The 16,934-nt window shown below is 39.6% G+C and overlaps 1 protein-coding gene and 1 pseudogene across 3 annotated transcripts in view; both read right to left on the reverse strand.

Annotated features, from left to right (window-relative positions):
• The window catches only part of TESK2 (testis associated actin remodelling kinase 2), a 141,458-nt gene that overhangs the window by 81,515 nt on the left and 43,009 nt on the right, over positions 1–16,934 (reverse strand). The gene's annotated exons all lie outside the window — the stretch shown is intronic.
• On the reverse strand, positions 9,089–9,512 carry LOC122899902 (annotated as a pseudogene).

Here is a 16,934-nt window from a genome sequence, read left to right on the forward strand (position 1 = left end):
CCCACTGAGCCACCCAGGCGCCCCAGAGGGCTTATTTTTTTTAAAGATTTATTCATTTATTTGAGAGAGAGAGACAGAGTGGGGGGCGGGGAAGGGGCAGAGAAAGAGAGAGGCTCTCCAGTTAACCCCCCACTGAGCGCAGAGCCCGACTTTGGGCTTGATTCTGCAACCCTGAGATCATGACCCAAGTCAAAATCAAGAGTCAGACACTTAACCAACTGAGTCACCTAGGCACCTCGACAAATAGGGTTTAAAGCAATAATTTCCAATAGAGGCTATACCAAGTCACTCTGGAGTGTTTCGGAAGGTTTTAGGTTAAGTTTTTTTGTTGTAACAATGACTAGGAACAGGGAGTTTTGCTGACCAGAAATGCTAGACATTCTGCAAAGTAGAGGACAGTACTCCACAAGGAAGCATTGTTCTATGTGCTGTATGAAATTCAAATGTCTTGCAAGACATTCACATAAGTGAAGAACATATTTATTATTGCCTGAGCTTGGATTCTAACTCTATTTTACATAAAAACAAAGCCAACTTGCACCATTTTAATATAAACTGGATTTTCTAGAAATACAACTACCTTATAAATTGAGGAAAAATCACATTTTTGTTATTTTCAGAACATAATTAAGAATTGGTTAACATTGGCCACCTGGGTGGCTCAGTCGGTTAAGCAGCTGCCTTCGGCTAAGGTGATGATCCCAGGGTCCCAGAATCGAGTCTCGCATCAGGCTCCCTGCTCAGCAGAGAGCCTGCTTCTCCCTGCCTGCCTCTCTGCCTACCTGTGCTCTCTCTCTGTCAAATAAATAAATAAAAATCTTAAAAAAAAAAAAAAAAAGAATTGGTGAACATTAAAAAAGGGGAGGGGCACCTGGGTGGCTCAATCAGCTAAGTGTCTGACTCTTGATTTCATCTCAGGTCATGATCTCACTGCATGTGGAGCCTGCTTAGATTCTCTCTCTCCCTCTCCCTCTGACCCTACCCCCTATTAAAAAAAAATAAAAGTCATGGTCAACAAAACAAAAAGATTTTTCAGAAAATCAGGGGCGCCTGGGTGGCTCAGTGGGTTTGAGCCTCTGCCTTCAGTCATGATCTTAGGATCCTGGGCTCTTTGCTCAGCAGGGAGGCTGCTCCCCCCCCCTTCTCTCTCTCTGCCTACTTGTGATCTCTGTCAGATAACTAAATAAAATCTAAAAAAAAAAAATCAGACCACCAATGGCAATGCTGCTCCTGGTATTTGAATCCCAATACAACATATCTGTATCAGAAGCCATTTGTAGTTTTTATATTTACAATGATTTTGTTTAGTCTTTATCTTATTTTATTTTAAAGATTTTATTTATTTTCCAGAAAGAGACACATTTATTTGACAGAGGGAACACAAGCAGGGGGAGTAGGAGAGGGAGAAGCAGGTTTCCGACAGAGCAGGAAGCTGGATGCAGGGGTTGGGGGGTAATCATGACCTGAGCCAAAGGCAAACACTTAACTACTGAGCCACCCAGGCACCCCTAGACTTTATTTTAAAATATCAACCAGGGATGCCTGAGTGGTTCAGTCAGTTAAATATCTGTCTCTTAATTTTGGCTCAGGTCATCATCTCAGGATTGTGAAATCAAACCTCACATAGGGTTCTGCTCTAGGCATGGAGCCTGCTTAAGATTCTCTCTACCCCTTTGCCTCTGCCCCACCCCACTTCTGTCTCTCTTCCTCTCTCTTAAAAAAAAAAAAAAGAATATATATATATATGTACATATATATATATGAACTACAAATAAAAAGCATATTTTAGCCTTGTCCACAAATAAAGTCATTAATGTACCAACTCTACTAACTTCTTCCCCCTTAAAGAAACATTCAAGATTAAACATTTTACAAAGAAACACTGATAAACACTGATAAAGTTAGCAAAGATATATCACACTCCTTTTCTCTCCTTCATCAATCTGTAATTTGTCTTGGCAAGCTATCTCTATTTCACTTGGGGTCACTTCCCTCTTCCCTTTATTACATACAAATAAGTCTAGTCTGTTTTGTTTTGGGTTTTTTTGGTCTGTTATTATACTTTTCTTCTGATATCCACCACCATCTCTCCTCTTTAATTTTTCTTCTTGCATGGAGTGGCTTCTGATTGCCATCTCTTAAAACTATTCATTTGGTAAAAGCATCTGACTAGCTCATCAAGTTTTCTATAATAATTTTGCTTATTGAAATCTATATTTCTACTACCTTAGTTTTCTTTTACTCTTTATCATAGAGTTAGGGTATCATGTTGATGCTTTATAATTATGAATGACAGTAACTTAATCACCTATCAATTTCATTTCAGGGAACTTCATTAAAATATTGTTATAATAAAAATTATTATAATAGCAATAATATAACTATTATTCATAGTTTCTGCTATACACATACATATACACACACACACACATTTAATCCTCAAAATAATTCTGGGAAGTAGGTATTATTAATGTCCCCCATTTTACAGATATGGAAACTGGGCACAGAGAAATTAAAGGACTTTCTCAAAATCATACATCTAGTAAATGACAGACCCAGAATTGGAACCCAGATAATGTAAACATTGGGCCGGAAAGGCTTGAGAACTAATCTAAGGAAAAAAGCATTGCATGCACACTACCTAACAATTATTCTGCCAAGAAATAATAATCATGAACTTGTATGTACCTAGCAACACAGAACTATAATGTCTAAAACAAAAACTGACAAAATACAAGGCAAATTTGACAAAGCCACGTCTCCGTGGGATATTTTAACATACTTCTCAGAAACTGAACGTTCTAAGGGAACCTGGGTGGCTCAGTGGGCTAAAGCCTCTGTCTTCAGGTCATGATCCAAGTGTCCTGGGGCTCTTTGCTCAGCAGGGAGCCTACTTCCCCCTCTCTCTGTCTGCCTCTCTGCCTACTCGTGATCTCTGTCTGTCAAATAAATAAATAAAATCTTAAAAAAAAAAAAAGAAAGAAAGAAAGAAAAAGAAACTGAATGTTCTAGAAGAAAAAAAATGAATATGGATATGGTATCTTTTTTTTTTTTTTTAAATACCTACCTAAGTGGCTCAGGTGGTTGAATATATAGCTCTTGGTTTGGGCTCAGGTCTGATCTTAGGGTCATGGAATCGAGCCCCGCATCAGGCTCTTGTGCATGGTGCAGAATTGGCTTGGGTTTCTTTCTCCCTCTCCCACTCATGCTCTCTCTCTCTTTTTTTTTAAAGATTTTGTTTATTTATTTGACACACAGAGAGCAAGGGAGAGAGACAGAGAGCAAGCACAAGCAGGGGGAACGGCAGGCAGGGAGAAGCAGGCTTCCCACTGAGCAAGGAGCCCAATGCAGGGCTGGATCCCAGGACCCTGGGATCATGACCTGAGCCGAAAGCAGCTGCCTAACTGACTGAGCCACCCAGGCACCCCCCCATGCTCTCTGAATAAATAAGTAAGTAAATAAATAAATATTTTTAAAGAAACTTTAAAAAGGGGCGCCTGGGTGGCTCATGGCTCAGATGGTTAAGGCTCTACCTTCAGCTCAGGTCATGATCCCAGGGTCCTGGGATCAAGCCCCACTTTAGGCTCCCTCCCTGCTCAGCGGGGAGTCTGCTTCTTCCTCTGCTGCTCCCCCACCCCATGCACATGTCTCTCTCTCTCTCTGTATCTCTCTGTCTCAAATGAATAAATAAAATCTTTTAAAAAATGAAAATAGGGCGCCTGGGTGGCTCAGTGGGTTAAGCTGCTGCCTTCGGCTCAGGTCATGATCTCAGGGTCCTGGGATCAAGTCCCACATCGGGCTCTCTGCTCAGCGGGGAGCCTGCTTCCCTCTCTCTCTCTCTCTCTCTCTGACTGCCTCTCTCTCCGTCTACTTGTGATCTCTCTCTGTCAAATAAAAAATGAAAATAAAAACTTTAAAAAAAAGGATGTGGTTCTAAAACCACATTTCCAAACCACTATGAAATAAAATTAGAAGTGAACAATAAAAAGGTAACTAAAAACAAGCACAGAAGACAATACTGTTTACTCAACGTTTCTTTTCCCCCTTTTCTTGACTAACAGGACCCCAAATAGGTGGCAATGTGCCTAGTTAATTAAAACATCCAATCTGGCAGTCTTCCTCGCAGCTAGAGTAGCCAGGTAACATACTACTAAGTAGAGATATGAGTAGGAACTGCTAGGTAGGGATTCTGAAAATGTTACTGTTTTCCTGATGAAATTGTCCTCTATTCTTTTCTCAGCCTGGAGTAAAGATGCAGTGCTTGTATCAGGAGCAGTTACTTTGTAACCAAAGGCTATACTCTGGTTTCTCTTCAGATGGCACAAATCTTTCGCCTTTTACTTTGTAACCAAAGGCTAGAAGTCCTACACTAAAGACAGGGGAAGCTAGAAGAAGTCGGATTTGTTGATGACTTTCTTAAGCAGGTGCCCAACATAAACATTTCTCAAGACTGCTTGAGAAAAATTAATCCCTTATTTGAATAAGCCAATGTGTTCAGGTTTCTGTAATATACTGCCAAGACAATCCTAAATGACTTGATTCAAAATAAATGAGTTGAACCAAAAAATGCCAGAAAAAATAAAGTATAATAATAAAGACAAAGGCAAAAATTAATGAAATAGAAAACAAAGAAACAACTGAGAGTTTCAACAAACCAAAAGCTGATTTGGGAATTTTAAAAAAATAATAAAATATAACATATATTATTATTAAAAAACAATAAAAACAAAATAAGGACACATATCTTAAAAAGAAAGAAAGAAAGAAAAGAAACATATTTTCAGTGATTCTGGATTAAAAAAATTTTTTTTTCTGGCCCCTGCCTACCCCTCTAGACTCATCAGAGTCTTGTCATTCCTTTACATGCATCCAGCAGGCTTGAACCAAAGCAAATTTCTCACCATTCCTAGAATATCCCTCTGTTCCTCCACACATGCTTTTCCTACTGCTTGAAATGTCCTTTTCCTTACTTGTACACCAGACAAGCTGTATTTTCTTCTTCAGGAAAAGTCAGGGGTGACCTCCTCTAGGAAGACTCTAACCCTTCAAACATTTATACTGGTGCCCAGTATTATCACCCTTGGTACCCTATGCATACTTTCACACAATTAGCAAATATGTCTTAAGCAATTTCAGGCTCTTGCTAAAGCTCATTTTAGCAAATACTGTGTTTTAAATATATTTCCTGTCTTCTACCCTTTGCAAAGAACTCTTTTAGGGCAGGATTTTATTCCTCTGTCCCTAGCACCTAGCTCAATGTCATATACCTAATGAGCAATAAATATGTGCTGAGTAATTAAATGAATGACTAAGATAACAAATGACTACAATGTTTATCACATGCTAAAAGAGAAATATCAGCAGAGTGATATGTGATCACAAAAGGAAAGCAACCAACCCTCTTACTTTCCTTGCTGCAAAACAATAACCCTGGAATCAACTTTTTGTAGTACCTTTCACATGTTTTCACATATATGTTTACAGAAATACGTCTATGAGAGGAGTGAATAGAAGTTGTACATGCAACTTGTGTGCTTCTAGTTTTTGTTTTCCCAACTGAATTATCAATTAAGGTGAAGGATCTTAGCAGGCATTTCGGTGCAACAGAAATGAACAAATGAACACAGTAAAATTAGCTACCTGATAAATTATTACTTGACGTCACCAGGCCACTGAGTCATCTACAAAATTCATTACTAATTAGACCAACTTTCCATACCAGCTCTAGAGGAAATATTAAATGTACTGAACATGGTGAAAGGTTACAGTCATACACTGCTGTATGTGAACCTTCAGTATACATATTATAGAAATACAGTGTCTCCTTTAAAACGCCATCATTTCCCCACACACACCAAACACCGAACCTCCCCAGAAGAGCTCCCTCTCTGAAATCCCCTGTACCTCAAAGAGGTTGCAGAACCAGATAAATGCAACAAGGAAAACAATAGGAAATTGAGCAAGAAGTAGTTTTGACAGACAATAAGGATATGCAACAAAGACCATTATCAAGGTGCAAAGCCCAAAGCAGCACTGGACTGCTATCATCCTCTTTCTCCCATACTTTTCCATGCTAAACTCCTTCAAAAAGGATGATGGAGGGTGGGGAGGAAGTTTGTTTTCCTCTTTATACTCTCTTTTATACATCTCTGTAATACGGTGCCCGACCCTTGGAATTTATGTTTGGTAGATCTGTCACATTCCCTGATCTTTAGGAACCTATCTCTGACTGCTGCTTGTCTCTTTTCCTTCTTCATGTCCTCCACAAAGGTAGTTAAGGTTCAAGCCTTGATGCTTTAGTGTCTCTATCCATACTCTTTTCCTTGATTATTTCTGACACTGAAAATATCTTGATGGTTAAAAACGTGCTCAATTCCTATATAACACTGCTTTCATGCCAGAGTAATACTGTACAAAGAAGTGTTTTCTCTATATTTGATCTTCCTTGATCTCATTTTTTTTTTTTTTAGTAGCCCAACATGGGGCATACACTGGTGATCCTGAGATCAAGACCTGAGCTGAAATCAAGAGTTGGACACTTAACTAACTGAGCCACCCAGGCATCCCAATTTTATTCCTTTTTAAAAGGATGTATTTATTTATTTATTTTTGAGAGAGAGAGAGAGAGAGAGAGAGAGCAAGCATGAGCAGGGGGAGAGGCAGGGGAAGACACAGACTCCCCGCTGAGCAGGCAGCTTGATGCAGGACTTTATCCCAGGACCCTAGGATTATGACCTGAGCCGAAAGCAGACACTTAACTGACTGAGCCACCCAGGCGCCCCATCCCAATCTTCTTTTTTTTTTTAAGATTTTATTTACTTATTTGATAGAAGGAGAGAGATCCAAAGTAGGCAGAGCAGCAGGCAGAGAAGGGGGAGGGGGAGCAGGGTCCCTGCTGAGCAGAGCACCTGATGTGGGGCTCGATCCCAGGACCCTGAGATCCTGACTTGAGCTGAAGGCAGAGGCTTAACCCACTGAGCCACCCAGGCGCAGCAATCTTATTCTTGATATTGAAATTTCCCTTAATTTTTTGAATCTGTGGAGCAATTTAATTCTGAAATGACTGGTCTGATATGAGGGGACAAATATGGACAGCCAGACACGCACATAAACACACATCTTGCTCATTGGTGTTTTAGAGTTGGGGTAGTTCAGCTCCCTCCCAGAACTCATTACTTTGTTCCTCAAAATAGCCTTGGTATAAACTGACATCTCAGTCAGAGCAATAACACTAAAAGCTGGTACTTCAGATATGCCTAATGGGCTTTCTCCTAACTTTCACTCTCACGCAAAACACACACTACCTCACATCATTCTCACCGTCTGGCTCTAGTCATCTTGCAAAAGTTGCCTTACATACCTCCAAGACTATAGATCTAACTCTTCTCTGATACAGTGACTATTAAAACATACAGTCATTACATCTTTTTTTTAAGATTTTATTTATTTATATGACAAACAGAGATCACAAGTAGGCAGAGAGGGGGGCAGGGAAGCAGGCTCCCTGCTGAGCAGAGAACCCGATATGGATCTCTATCCCAGGATCCCAAGACCTTGACCTGAGCTGAAGACAGAGGCTTAATCCACTGAGCCACCCAGATGCCCCCCAGTCATTACATCTTTTTAGAACAGGATCATATGCAGTGTTGATGAAAACACTTTTTACAGTGAGGTCACAGAGAGGTAGATAGAAAAGCACAAACACCACTGTGAAATAAAAAATAGAGAATTAGAAAAAAAAATTCTGGAGTATTTATAGATTCAGGCTGCAACAATGATCACATCTAAGAAAAATGATTCACTGTCTTGCAAACGTCACAAGTTGTAGTTTGAGAAGCCAAAAAATTATATGCAGTTAGGGCAATAAGACTGCTGAAGCAACACCAGCGTTTTAAGACCCAGTATCTTCCTTCTCAGATAAAGGAGACAGAACTACCAGAGTACCAAGCACAAAAATTAAATATATTACAACAAAATAACATTCACATACTAAAATATTCCCCTTACTACTTTTTTATTATTATTTAAAATCAATTAACTAGGGGTGCCTAGGTGGCTCAGTCAGTTAAGCATCTGCCTTTGGCTCGGGTCATGATCCTGGAGTCCTGGGATCCAGTCCCACGCTGGAGTCAAGAAGTCTGCTTCTCCCTTTCCCCCTGCACCTCCCCCTACTTGTGCACATGTGCGCTCTCTCTCTCTCTCTCTAATAAATAGATAAAATATTTTTTAAAAAATCAATTAACTAGCATACAGTATATTATTCGTTTCAGAGGTAGAGTTTAATGATTCATCAATTGCACATAACACCCAGTGCTCATTACATTAAGAGCCCTCCTTAATGCCCATTATTACCCAGTTACCCCATCGCTCCACATCCACCTCCCCTCCAGCAACTCTCAGTTTGTTTCCTATAGTTACCCTTTACTTTCTTTATAACACAACTGTTAATACTGCTACAGATATAGAGTTTGCATGACAACTCCATGTGCACTAAATAATAAATGTATAACCATGAATGTGAATAAATCAATTTTTCAGTACCCAAGCAGATGGCAGATATTCTGGCTCTTTTAGTTTATAAGTTTACTGTTTCTTATAGCTTAGCACTTCCAGACATGGTGCTATCAATTTATAACAGAGGAGAAAGTAGGACCTTAAGCCTCTCTTACATAACTAGTTGTATACTTAAAACACAAACAATCAGGTATACACACATAATCATATTCTAGAAATATAGTATAAATTAGTAAAAATATGCAAAAATTCATAAAAATAATCTTTCAGGCGCTGGGGTGGCTCAGTCAGTTGAGTGTCCCAATCTCAGTTTTGGCTGGGGTCATGATCTCAGGATCACGGGATTGAGTCCTCTGTAGGGCTCTGCGCTCAACAGGGAATCTGCTTGAGATTTTCTCCCTCTTCCTCTGCCTCTCTCCCTGCTAACTCTCTCTCTCTAAAATAAATAAATAAAATTTTAAACAATATCTTAAAAAATAATAATAATCTTTAAAATTTTTCTAAAATTATCAAAAGTAGGTATAATATTCCATTCATCAACTACACAGCTAAGAATTCATATCTTAGCTGTACCATTTACCTATTGGCAAAACACTAAATATTTTTGGACCTCAGTTTCTTTCCTTATTCTTTCCTTTCTTTCCTTTCTTTGTTTTTCAAGTTCCAAAAGCTCTATTACCCCTCTAGGGGTGGGGTTCAATCTTTTTTGGCTGCCACTTTCCTCACAGCTCCCAGCAGGTTGCTCAGCTCCCCTCTCTTCCTCTTGGCACTCTTTTCTTGACGAACTAAAGGACATGCTTGTCCTTGGAGACCCTGAGAAGCTCCATGCCACAACAGTCATATGAGGTGAAGCCACACACCTCTCGGATCATGTCCTGCAGGAACTTGGTGTGCTTAGGGAGATGCCCATAGGGGCGGCTGTGTCTTGGCCTGCTCATGTTCTTAGTCACCTTGTGGCCCTTCCTGAGGCCCATGTTCACAGGGTAGCACTGAGCCATGGCTGCTACTTCTTAATCGATCCCACAGTAGAAGCAGTTTCCTCATTTATAGAATAGAAGTGTAACCACTTATAAGATTATTGTGGTAATTTAAAAAGATAATATATACAAGTTCTTAACACAGTACTTAGCACAAAGAACTCAAAATCTTAACTACATATATGACAGAAATAATAATAACTAGACCTTATATAGGATATATTATATGCTAGACATTATTCTAGTATTTTATACATACTAGCTCGTTACAGCCTCTCAACAATTCCATAAGGTAGGTACTATAATTATCTCCATTTTGCAGATGAGGAAACTGAGGCACAGAAATCACGTAACTTGCCCAAGGTCAGAAAGCTTGTAAGTGGTAGAGTCAGAATTCAAACAGAGGCAGTCTAGTTCCAGAGTCTCTCTCTCTCTTATGTTGTCTTTCAATGCATTCTCTCTTTTTTTAATTCTTTTTTATAGTGAAATATAATTGACATACAATGTTATGTAAGTTTCAGATATACAAAATATTAGCAAATTCTATACATTCTTTTTTTTTAAAGATTTTATTTATTTATTTATTTATTTATTTATTTATTTATTTGACAGAGAGAGAGAGATCACAAGTAGGCAGAGAGGCAGGCAAGAGAGAAAGAGGGAAGCAGGCTCCCCACTGAGCAGAGAGCCCGATGTGGGCCTTGATCCCATGACCCTGAGATCATGACCTAACCCAAAGGCAGAGGCTTAACCCACTAAGCCACCCAGGCACTTAATGTATTGGCATTAAGAATGTTCATACATTCGGGCGCCTGGGTGGCTCAGTGGGTTAAGCCGCTGCCTTCGGCTCAGGTCATGATCTCAGGGTCCTGGGATCGAGTCCTGCATCGGGCTCTCTGCTCAGCAGGGAGCCTGCTTCCCTCTCTCTCTCTCTCTGCCTGCCTCTCTGTCTACATGTGATCTCTGTCTGTCAAATAAACAAATAAAATCTTTAAAAAAAAAAAAAGAATGTTCATACATTCTTAAACACATATTGAGGTTTTTTCTCATGCAACAAATATTTAGCAAGTACCCTCTACATGGCAGAGTCTATGCTAAGTACTAAAGACAGAAAGATGAAAAACAAAGGGAGGTTTGACCTAACAGAGAAAGGCGGACGTGTTAAAAAAAAGTCATAAAAATCATTGCTCTGATAAAAACTATAGGGTATATAGGAGACACAAAGCAGGGAACAGACGATCATGCTATGAAAAATACGATAATGATAAGAAGGCATCTGCAATGAAAATGAAAATGAAATCATCGAAAATGAAATCACGTAGAGACATCGAGGTGGCTCCGTCAGTTAAGTGTCAGACTCTTGATTTCAGCTCAGGTCACAGTCTCTGGGTTATGAGATCAAGTCCCACATCCGCTTAGCGCTCAGCGTGAAGTCTGCTAGAGATTCTATCTCCCCTTTTGCCCCTCCTCAAATAAATAAGTAAATAAATAAAATCTTTCTAAAAATTCTCTTTGCCCCTCCCCCCACAGGAGTGTGCACTCACTCTCTCAAAAAACAAAAACAAAAACAAAAAAAAAGATGTAACTCATCTCATTAGGAGCCTCACCTTCTAGCTTCGAAGACTCAAGCTGCCCTATGAAGCATATCAAGCTGAAATCCTCAATTCAACAGACCGCAAGGATTTGGATGCTGCCTTCAATCACAGAGCAGATCCTACCCCACTTGAGCCCAAGCTCCAGCTGACACCTTTTATACTTTTCTAAGTTTCCTTTTATTTATTTAAGTAATCTCTATATCCAGTATGGGACCTGAACTCATAACCCTGAGATCAGAGTAACACACTCTTCCAACAGAGTCAGCTAGGAACCCCGCCCAAGCTGACACCTTGACTGCAGCTTTATGAGTCATGCCTGGACTCCTGAACAACAGAAACAAATGTAGTAAATACGAGTTCTTTTCAACTGCTGCATTCGAGGTAATATTGCCATGCAGTATTAGGTAACTAATATTCTATACTTCCCTTTGTGTTGCATTTGCCCTTGTAAATATTTAATGTAAATATTTACCATTAGATTACAAATTCCGTTAAGGGCAAGAATAATAAGTCTTAATCATTACCATATCTCTGCACTCAGCATAGTGTCTAGCATATAAAAGAACTACAATATAATAAATGGATGGACGGATGCCTACTCTATGCGGAGCACAGTGCTGTATCCTAGAGAAACAAAAATAAATAAGACACAGTTCCTGTCCTCATGGAGCTTAAAGTTGTATGGGACACATTAAACAGATAATTTCAACAGAATATGATAAACGTAACAGAGGTTTCTGTGAAGACAATGGGTATGAAACTCAGATTGCCAAGGGCCAGGTATGGGTAAATCTTATACAGTCGGGATTTATGATGAGCAGGTGACATGATCTTATATACAGAAAATTCTAAAAAATAGGGACACCTGGGTGGCTCATTTGGTTGAGCATCCGCTTTTGGTTCAGGTCATGATCACAGTCCTGGGATCAAGTTCCACATCAGGCTCCTTGCTCAGTGGAGAGCCTACTTCTCCTTCTGCCTGCCATTCCTCCATTTATGCTCTCTCTCTCTCTCTGACAAATAAATAAATAAATCTTTGAAAAATAATAATAATAATAAGAGAGTTTGGCAAGGTTACAGGATCCAAGACAAATGTGGTATTATCCATATACTGGAATATTACTGGGCCATAAAAAGGAATGAAGTGCTGATACACACCATAATATGGATCAATGTTGAAAACAGTATGCTAAGTAAAAGAAATCAGTCATAAAGGCTATATATTGTACGATTCTATTTATATGAAATGTCCAGAATAGGCAACTCCATAGAGACAGTAAGTATAATAGTGGTTGCCAAGAGCTGGGGGAAGGGAGAAATGGGAAATGACTAATAATGGGTACAGGTTTTCTTTTTAGGGTCATAAAAATTTTTTTAAATTAGTGGTAATGGCTGCACAACCTTATAAATATACTTAAAAAATTTAGTTGTATATTTTTATAACATATTTTTTAAGATTTTATTTATTCATTTGACAGAGATCACAAGTAGGCAGAGAGGCAGGTATAGAGAGAGAGAGGGAAGCAGGCTCCCCGCCGAGCAGAGAGCCCGATACGGGACTCCATCCCAGGACCCTGAGATCATGACCAGAGCCGAAGGCAGAGGCTTAACCCACTGAGCCACCCAGCTGCCCCTGAACAGTATATTTTTAAGAGGAAAATTTTTAGGGGCGCCTAGGTGGCTCAGTGGTTTAAGCCTCTGCCTTCAGCTCATGATCTCAGGTCATGATCTCAGGGTCCTGGGATCGAGCCCCACATCGGGCTCTCTGCTCAGCGGGGAGCCTACTTCCCCCTCTCTGCCTGCCTCTCTGCCTACTTGTGATCTCTCTCTGTCTATCAAATAAATAAATAAAAATCTTTAAAAAAAAAAAAGAGGAAAAATTTTATAGATTATAAATTATTTCTCAGAAAGCTATTATTAAAAAGAAAAAAAAAGCCACACTGATACTTTGTCCTGGAATAGGATTCCAGGTTTTACAGTTTTCACAATACATACTAAAATACGGAGTTCTATCATGGGATAATAAAAGGTTAGTTACCTCAAGACACTGGAAGAACCATCTTCCTAAAAAGTCTCCTTCCGATCATACTCCCAAACAAGGACATAAAGAAAGTAAGAACCTTCTACTGTATCTCAACAGAAGCATTTCTTAATTGGAAACATTAAATAGGTTGTCAATCACTGCTATAATGGAGCTAGACATATTTTCCACTGACCAGAGGATGAAAGACTGGGACAACTGTCCCATTTGGTTTTATGTTTTTCTCTCTTAATTTACAAATGAACATAAAAACAATAATGTTATTTCCACTGACACATATTTCAGTCCTTTCCTAAATAGATTTCAGTAACATCCAAAATATTCTAAGTCATTTTCCTAGAAACAATGAAATTTATCCTAATCTGTATTTCATGGTTTTTTTTTTAAAGATTCCATTTATCTATTTGTCAGAGAGAGAGGGAGAGAGAGTGAGCACAGGCAGACAGAGAGGCAGGCAGAGGCAGAGGGAGAAGCAGGCTCCCTGCCGAGCAAGGAGCCCGATGTGGGACTCGATCCCAGGACGCTGGGATCATGACCTGAGCCGAAGGCAGCTGCCTAACCAACTGAGCTGACTGACCAACTGACCCAGGCGTCCCTCATGGTTTTTTTTAATGAGAAAGTAAAGCTTAATAACCAAAGGTAAATATCTGAAGCTCACAAATTATTATAAATGCAAATCCAACCTATTTTGTTTCTAAAAGTATATTCTCACTGAATTCAGAATAGAGGTTAAAGAACGCTTTCATCTTCTCTAACACTTTTAGACCACGGATTTACAACCTCAGCACTCCTGACATGTAAGGCCAGATAATTCTTTGTTGCAGAGCACTGTCCTGTGTATTACATAATATTTTTTGTCAACCCTGGCCCCTACCCACTAGATACCAGTAGCACCCTAATTGTGACAACCAAAAATAACTCCAGACACTGTCAAATACCACTTAAGGGGCAAAACTGCCCCAGTTGAGAACCACTGCCCTAGTTCATCTGCCTTAATTATTTCCTAACAGCAAATTAGCTAAACTCATCATTAGCCTTAAAAAACACGGGGCGCCTGGGTGGCTCAGTGGGTTAAGCCGCTGCCTTCGGCTCAGGTCATGATCTCAGGGTCCTGGGATCCAGTCCCACATCGGGCTCTCTGCTCAGCAGGGAGTCTGCTTCCCTCTCTCTCTCTCTGCCTGCCTCTCCATCTACTTGTGATCTCTATCAAATAAATAAATAAAATCTTTTAAGAAAAAAAAAAACGCATTCGGGGCGCCCGGGTGGCTCAGTGGGTTAAAGCTTCTGCCTTGGGCTCAGGTCGTGATCTCAGGATTCTGGGATCAAGACCCATGTCCGGCTCTCTACTCAGTGGGGAGCGTGCTTCCCCCTCTCTCTCTACCTACCTCTCTGCCTGCCTCTCTGTGTACCTGTGATCTTTCTCTCTCTCTCTGTCAAATAAGTAAATAAAAAATCTTAAAAAAAAAAACCACATTCTTGTGAAATACAGATGCTGAATACACCTAAAAGAGAAGGTTTCTTTGTGTTGGGGGTTTGAATAAATCCATTTCTGAAATTATTATAAAACCAATCATTTATGTGCATTTTATAAGTATTTATATATATTCTCAAACATATAGCATGAGGGAAAAAAAACTAAGCTTCACTTTTTTTTTTTCATTTTTAAAGATTTTATTTATTTATTTGATAGAGAAAGATCACAAGTAGGCAGAGAGGCAGGCAGAGAGAGAGAGGAGGAAGCAGGCTCCCTGCTGAGCAGAGAGCCCGATGCGGGACTCGATCCCAGGACCCTGAGATCATGACCTGAGCTGAAGGCAGCAGCTTAATCCACTGAGCCACCCAGGCACCCCTAAGCTTCACTTCTAATGAACTTAGATTTCTTTCCACACAAACCTTTCCCAGAATACAAAAAGTACCAGCTTCTCTCTCTTTTCTCTCTTCATAACCAATAATCATATAGATATTGAAAGGGAACTTTATATACAAAACCTTCTAGTTCTAACATGGTAACTGTAGAACAATGACGCATTTATTACCTAAAATACATGTTACCCAAAAACAATTTAACCTTTTTTTGAGGTCCTAAGAGACTTAAAATTTATAAAGACAGCCCAAGTTTAACCAATGAAATTATCAGGTTGGTTAACTTAAGAAATGTGCAAAAAAATAAAAAAATTTAAGAAATGTGCTATACCTCTGACAGTCACAATCTAAAGAGCCCAAGTTCCTTCCAAATCAACTGCTCAGATTATTTTTATAGCTATACAACTAAATAAGACTCTTAGGATGAGATAATTTTTAAAAATAATTTTTAGTAAAGAAAACAACAAACTGAGGCACCTGGGCAGCTCAGTGGGTTAAGCCTCTGCCTTTAGCTCAGGTCATAATCTCGGGGTCCTGGGATGGGGCCCCGCATCAACCTCTCTGCTCAGTGGGGAGACCGCTTCCCCCTTCCTCTCTGCCTACTTGTGATCCCTGTCAAATAAATAAATAAAATCTTAAAAAAAAAAAAGGAGGTGCCTGGGTGGCTCAGTGGGTTAAAGCCTCTGCCTTCAGCTCAGGTCATAAACCCAGGGTCCTGGGATCAAGCCCCCCCATCGAGCTCTCTGCTCTGTGGGAAGCCTGCTTCCTCCTCTCTCTCTGCCTACTTCTGATCTCTGTCTGTCAAATAAATAAATAAATAATCTTTAAAAAATAAAAGAAAGAAAAAAGAAAACAACAAACTATTCTAATTGTAATTCATGGGGCTACTGGCCCACACAGTATACAATAAAGATCATGAGGACTTTGCTAGTCATGGTTTTTCATCCTTCATAAAATATAACCCAACAGTCTTTGTTACTTATCTAAAGCCAGCCTTCAGAACTAAATAAATAATAGTATCTATTGAACAGATAACATAACTAAGATCTATTTTTAAGGATGAATGACCAGAAGGTCCTACATTCTTTTTTTTTTTTTAAGATTTATTTGTTTTACAGAGATAGAAATCACAAGTAGATAGAGAGGCAGGCAGGGGGAGGGGGAAGCATGCCACCTGCTGAGCAGAGAGCCTGACACAGGGCTCTATCCCTGGACCCCGAGATCATGACCCAAGCCGAAGGCAGAGGCCAAACCCACTGAGCCGCCCAGGCGCCTCACAGAAGGTCCTAAACTCTAAAACTGAATTCTGTTAAAGGAACACAAACAAGCCACATAAATCCACATTCCTCAATGCAAAGTCATCCATCAATCAGTCTCTCTTTTGCTATCTAAGGCAACTGAAAGTCCTTAAGTTACTTATATAATGTGTATCTTCCACACCAGAAGTCAAATATTTCCTTTTATTGCTACTGATACACTTTTTATTTAACATGACCTTTAAAACTCTGTAGTCATCTGTACTTTGTAATCAAAGATAAAAACTAACCATATCCTAGCTACACTATATTTATTAAACCAGTGGCTGACAAACTTTTTCTATAAAGAGTCAAATAGTAAATAACTTAGACTTTAAGGGCCATATGGTCTCTGCCATAATTATTCAACTCTGTCATTATAGCACAAAGACAACCATAAAACATACACTGACAAATGGGTGTGTATGTATTACAATAAAACTTTATTTAAAAAAGAAGGGGTAGGGCGCCTGGGTGCCTCAGTTAAGCCTCTGCCTTCGGCTCATGTCATGATCTCGGGGTCCTGGGATCAAGCCCCACACAGGCTTTCTGCTCAGCGGGGAAACTGCTTCCCCTCTCTCTCTGTCTGCTGCTCTGCCTGTTTGTAATCTCTCTCTGTCAAATAAATGAATAAAAATCTTAAAACAAA

The sequence above is a fragment of the Neovison vison genome, chromosome 2 (assembly GCF_020171115.1).
Source record: "Neovison vison isolate M4711 chromosome 2, ASM_NN_V1, whole genome shotgun sequence".
In the NCBI taxonomy this organism is placed as follows: Eukaryota; Metazoa; Chordata; class Mammalia; order Carnivora; family Mustelidae; genus Neogale; species Neogale vison.